This window comes from Polistes dominula, unplaced genomic scaffold (genome assembly GCF_049000335.1).
Source record: "Polistes dominula isolate Pdom_NZ unplaced genomic scaffold, Pdom_raw_medaka contig_75, whole genome shotgun sequence".
Taxonomy (NCBI): Eukaryota; Metazoa; Arthropoda; class Insecta; order Hymenoptera; family Vespidae; genus Polistes; species Polistes dominula.
The window spans coordinates 135134-141862 of NW_028301003.1; the positions used below are offsets into that span (position 1 = coordinate 135134).

The 6729-nt window shown below is 32.9% G+C and overlaps 1 protein-coding gene and 1 non-coding gene across 4 annotated transcripts in view; both read right to left on the bottom strand.

The window, feature by feature from the left end:
* Positions 1 to 6729, bottom strand: part of LOC107071425 (uncharacterized) — an 82054-nt gene that overhangs the window by 48383 nt on the left and 26942 nt on the right. The gene's annotated exons all lie outside the window — the stretch shown is intronic.
* TRNAK-CUU (transfer RNA lysine (anticodon CUU)) lies at positions 418 to 490 on the bottom strand. Its single transcript has one exon. It is a non-coding gene; the product is annotated as a tRNA-Lys (tRNA).

A 6729-nucleotide genomic window follows, 5' to 3' on the forward strand; every position in this document is an offset into this window, starting at 1 on the left:
GACGATTCCAATGGATGGATGAGAATGAGGGATGGATGGGGATGAAGGGGGGATGAAGAGGAGGAGCAGAGAATAAACTTGCATTTCCTATATACTATATTCTTTTCCGCTCGAAGAAATAGACATTTCAGAAGCGATCTTATCAGGGAAACGTCGTCTTTGGTGTCAACGAGTTTTAAGATGTTTGAACATGCTGCATAGAAAACTCATGGTATCTTCTTTTCTCTCTCTCTCTCTCTCTCGTTAAATCTTTAGCCTTTGACTTGAAATAGGTATTAAAAGTAAAACGGTGAGAGCTTTAGTTATATTCTTTGTACAAAAAAAAAAAAAAAAAAAATACAAAATAAAAGAGAATAAATTTGAGAAATATTGTCTAGAATGCAGGAATGCGAAGAAAAAGAATAAAAAAAAAATTGGCGCCCAACGTGGGGCTCGAACCCACGACCCTGAGATTAAGAGTCTCATGCTCTACCGACTGAGCTAGCCGGGCTGGTGCAATCGACGTTGAATATTTTTGTACAATTCTTACATCTCTTTATTATCCCTAATGTAAGATATATAAAAAATACTAAAGGTCAACAAAAATGACAAAATTTGACCATTACATTGATGTTTCCTAATCTACGGCCATGCATTAGAATTTATGATCAGAGATAGTACAAGTGCAGTAATAAAAATAATTTTCAAATGTAGACACTTATTTTGATTTACGATATATTTGCATGAATAACACAACAATGCTCATGAAAATCAAACACAATGGTAAATAACAAAAAAAATAAAAAATAAAAAAATGTCTCTTGGCATTTATGAGTGTTCGTTGCAATCGTAAAATTTCTCAGAGAATTTCTAAAATGAAAATAAAGATTAGAAAATCTAAATATAGTTGCTACTACTTTGAGAATTTTATCTTTTTGACATTTGCTTATCTTTCCTTCTTTTCCTAATCCTTGTCAGGGGTTCATTTTTAGCATAACTTTGAACTTAGTCTATCGTCTTATCACTGAAAGAACCTTAAACCCAAATACTAGACAGTCTGAAGATTAAGTTTTGTTCCCAAGTTCGGTAAGATTATTCGGTAAGATTATTTTTTCCTTTCATAAATGTTTTCATAAAATAATAATTAATTTTAAAAATCAGCTAAGTCATTTATCTAAAAACTTTTAGCCTTGTTACTGCGAATTTAAATATTTAAAAGGGATATAATAAAAATAATGTCCACATTATTACTATGATAATATGATAATAAAGTAATTTAAATGTTACCAAAAAAAGGAAAAACTCTGGAAAGTATCTGAATCTAAAATTAAAAAAAATTTGTATATACTTAGATGATTTTTATTTTTTTTTATGGGGGAGTCCTGTTTAGACAAGTACGACACTATTATAGATCAATCTTTCTACGTATGTGTTGTATATACGTATGCGTGGGACTTGACTATAGTTAAGCTATTTGTGTGGCTATTTAATTGGCGGGGGCGCCATTGCTCTATACATTATAATATAATAACGAGCCTTTGGGATTTTCAGGAAGGATGATGTTATAATCATCGTTTGGGCAGCGGCGCTTGAATAAGGGCGTGACCAGGATATGTATGCTAGTATCGAAAAAAAAAGGAACACAAGAAAAAAGATCGAACTTATGAAAGGGAAGGATAAGCCAATGGCGTAAAAGACCACCATGAAATATTTTACATTTATTATAGTCAAATTTTAAAACCATAAATCGATATCGAGCGGTTACCAACATTTATGATTACGTAAATTTGAAATAAATAACAAATGAAAACATATTAATCCGAATCATGTAAATTATTCGTAAAAAAATGCAATCTATTAATCTATTACACTTAAACACGATCAGACAAATATAATGAAAAGATCCTAGCGTACAATCCTACGCCAATATGGACAGTTCTTATTAAAATCAAGATTGAATTTGTTTGGAAAAAATTGTTAAATATACGATAATCTAAAGGATCATACTTGCAAATAAAAAATATTAAAAAGACAAGTAAAAAAGAATGTGTACATAGAAAAGCTACGCCAATGTGGGGGGGGGGGGATGGATATTCGAGTTTTATAGTTTAATAATAGAGCGGCGTTGTAAGAGTGTTTGCTTATCGCATCCCTGATTTCTGAAGACGAAGACACGGTAGAAATCAAGCGCTGCTTACGAAGAAGGAAAGAACAAGAATAAGAAAAGCAAGAGCAACAAGACGAAGAAGAAAAAGAAGAGGATAAAATAAAAGGTCAAAAGCAAAGAGAAATCTTGGTGAAGCAAATAAGAGAGTGGAATGGACGTAAAAGAAAAAAGTCTAAAAAATAGGAGATAAAAAGGGGGTGGGGGCATGTCCTTAAAACCCTTTCTTGGCATCCATCCTTCGGCATACCTCCCACCTGCATCTCATACTTCTCCTTCGACAATCCACCCCCCTTCCTGCCTCAGCTCTTAATCCTTGCCACCCCATATCATCGAAAGACGAATAATCGGAGCATAATTTCGGGCCTTTAAGGCATCCCGCGTATTTCGGACGTTCGATCTAATATGTCGAGACTAAATCGTGTTTGGTATGCGGTGTATAAACTTCCCCTCCCATCCAACTAGTCACTACTACAGGTGCATACATGTAACATGGAAACGAGTTAACATAATTTAATGTGGCTTCAGGCGCGATTTTTATTTCTATTCTCGAGTAATAAACGATTATCGTAATAACAGTGATTATAGGGGAGGAGGTGACGAGGGGTAGGATGGAATTGGCGAAGGGTCGTGGTATATTTCACTGCACATTGCGTTCATATTTGTTGCATAGATTCAAGTATGGAATATTATTCATTAGTCTATCAAATTCGTGTAGATTTTTCAACAAATTATTTCTCAAATGTTTCTTTAAATCGATAATAAAGTATTCCGTAATTTTTCTATTTACCCGTTTCCTCGTCGCGTTTAGCACCGATGATTTCTCAAAGTACTTTATTTTCGAATAAATTAATTCTCCTATCATAGAAACAAGCGATATAAAATTACAAAAGAATCGTAGATTCATTAAGTTCCTAGACCTGAAACAAATATATTCATTGGTTAAACATTTTTTTGCAAACATGTTCTAAATCTTTGGTACATCTCCATAAATATTGGTAGTTTTAATTGTTATAGAATTTGTAAATAATTATATTTCATATTTAGTATTTATACGTGTGCCTTCAGAAATGCATTTATACATATATTTAAAAAAAAATACAATTTAAAGTTGAAGAAAATGAAGAAACACAAATAGGTTTGATGTTAAATCCAACGATGATCACCTGTAACAAAAAGAAGAAAACTATATTAATCATCTATACTTGCAATAACTATACATAATTATTGACGAGCAATATAATAATAAAATAAAATCTAACATATGACTAGAGAGCGATTCTCGAATAGTTCAAACATATTGTTGAACTTTTGAAAATAACTCAATAGCCTGTAGTTGCCCTCTTGAGCCACAATTAAGTGGGGGCCTCTTCGGCATAAAGCCTCTTCCTTTCTTCATGAACCTGACTGCATTTGGACATTCCCATACGAAATATATTCATCATTCAACAAGTGTATTATCATAATACCATATTCTAATTCACAATTATCAAAAAATAAATGTACATTTCCTATTAACTTTTCTATCTCATGATTCATCAATGAACTCAAAGTTCATTGACCATACACGAGTACATTTAATCGAATGTCCAAGCAGATAATAATTTCCCTCGATGACCTAATAACACTTCGCACTTTTAACGTGGAGTAATACAATCGAATTGAAATAAATAATGCAATAAATTTAATGCATTTTCTTGCAATACTTTGTTATATTTAATTATATCAAATAATTCCAGAGCTGTAAGAGGAAATCGCGATAGTGCGTAGTGCTAATCCTGAAATACTTACAACTAAGTATCAAAATGCATCAAAGAATTTGCGAATTCGACTCTATCTCGTTCGAGATAAAATCGAAGTAGAAATGAATCTTTTAAATGGTTGCAAATACCTTTGAATCATGATACATAATAAAGATTACAGAATAGTCACAAAATAAATTAACAAATCAAACACATAATATAGAATGAGATGATCAAATTTTGTAACAATTCTGTATAAACCAGGAGGCGGAATTTCCACTCCGGAGTGGAAGCCAGAAGTCTAATGCCTTTCCTGGATCCTACCTACTTAAAATTAAAGTTTTCACATTCATTCAGAGAAGTATGCTACCTGCCTGCCTATTACCCATATTTTTACCCGTTTCAAGAAAAAACCATACATACCCACCCACTCACTCCACGGTTCTCTCACATACCACCAGGGTGCAAAAGCCTAAACTAGAGAGCATGCCCCGGGGCACCTCCGACACCCTAGTTCAACCACGTTTTCTAAACTTATATGCTAATGGGTATACGTACGTTTTTGCTGTAATCGACTGCCAAGGCTAGTGATTATTGCATAAAAAACTACAGCAAAAATACAAGTATACACTAGTATATATGCATACTAGTTATATACGTGTATGTTTCCACAAATAAATGTGGTAACTCTACTATGCAAAACGATATTAGAATTAACAAAAAATTTCTATGGTACGCGTGACTTTACAAATTATTTTTATTCAATAACTTTAAAAAATGCGCGGTATGAAATATCGCGAAACAATGTACAATGCACACACCTAAACGCACACACAGGTGCAATGTACATTGTGCAATCACTAGCAAAATAACAGCCGCCAATGGGGAAAAAAACTAAAACTAAACCCATACTAACTGTTTCTCACCCATACGTGTAACACCTGGGCACACGCATAAATGAGAACGCAGAAAGTATAGGGGGGAGAAACGGGGGATTAGTATATTAGTTGCTGAAAATCCTGATCTAAAAAACATGATTAAAATATAAACACATAAATACATTTTTATAGAATTTATCTAAGCGGACTAATGACTCTACAAATTATTTGAAAAATGACGACTTTTAATATCTTTTAATATCTTTGAATGTCTTTTTAAAACCTCGGACGACTCCTTTCATTAAGTTGGCTGTTCTATTGAAAGAACTGGGCTTCAAGCCACCACTTAACTGCTGGAGTCTATCCGTCGCGAATAAGTTTGTCTTCTTGCTCATTTATTTATAATATCGAAGTATCTATAGAAGAAAAATTTACATGCTCATAATAACTCGAACAAAATACGAAATATAAATGAAAGTGCATTAATTATTTGTACTGTTAATTAAATGAATTTAACCGATGAAACAAGAAGACCTATCCTGAACTAATAAAATATACAACAAATTGTACAAATTTCATGAGTTATTCCTAAGAAAAGAAATTACTCATGTGCTCGTCAATAATTTATTTAAATAATTACAACCAGTAGCTCGTGCCGATTAGGACCTTTCATCCTCGACATGATTGAGCACCGGAGGGACTTTAAATTTTTTGACTCACTCGTTACCAACCGTTATATCACATATATGTGATATTTCACAATTAAAATAACGCATATATGAATATGAACAGTTAGCATTAGAAGTTCTACGGTGGCTCCAAAACACTCCTACTTCGTAGCAAGTATTGCAGTCTGACGATCAGGGAGATCCTTGATTTGTTGTTGAAGAAAATCCATCGAAGAATTCATCCAACATCTTTGAAGGGAAGAGAATCCATGGTTATATCTGTAAAATAAAATTGAACAAAACGATAAGTTATCTGGAATATTATTCAAAATCACATAAAATATAAATAAAAATGAATACTTACAATGCATTCCAATGGGATGCAGCTTTATTGCACCATGGCGATGCACCTCGCGTGAATCTAATAACGCGGTATAAACGAATATAAGAAACTATAGATGAGTTTCTTATCGCGAAACCGAAATTTGATTATACGACGAACAACACTGATTCTATAATTCGCGTTTGATTGTAATTTATCACTCGCCCGATCACTGATTCTACAACTAATTCAAAGACTGCTTTGCACGCAGTCAATTGAAAGAAACAATTTAAAAACTTCACTGATGCACTCACTGATTTTAATACACGAACAGTCTGTACGACTGTTTTTAGATAAAAATACAACTTTACTCGAACAAACTCTAATACAATAACTGCATTGGTCGCAGTTAATTTAATGTAAATAATTCTGAAAAATAGTTCGCGAAACGCGACAGAGTTGAAATAAAACGAACGAACGTGCTTCTAATCCGTGATTTTAATTATATTTAAACGACACAACACTCCCGTACATTGCTTCGCGCGCGATTGCAATCTGAAACAGAAATAAAAAAAAAAGCAATAACTATTAATATCATGACTATTACAGAAAAGTATTAAAATTTTTGACGAATTATTTAATACAAAAATATACTCACTTTGATGAATGCACGATGAATGCACGATGGGTCTCCTACCCTGAGGATGACGATGAGCACACGTTGAATACCGAATAAAAGAAACTTACGAAGTTTCCAATTCTTTTGTATTTTGTTTTAACGATGCAACACACGATTACATCATTGCCCACGCGACGCACGATTGCAATGATATTCTGAAATAGAAAAAGATAAAGAACAATTAATATCATTGTCTTAATAAAAAAAATCATTGAAATTATCATAGAAATGTTTGATAGAAAAATATACTAACTTTTAGTCTTCGTTGATGATTGCAGGATGGGTATCCTACCCTTA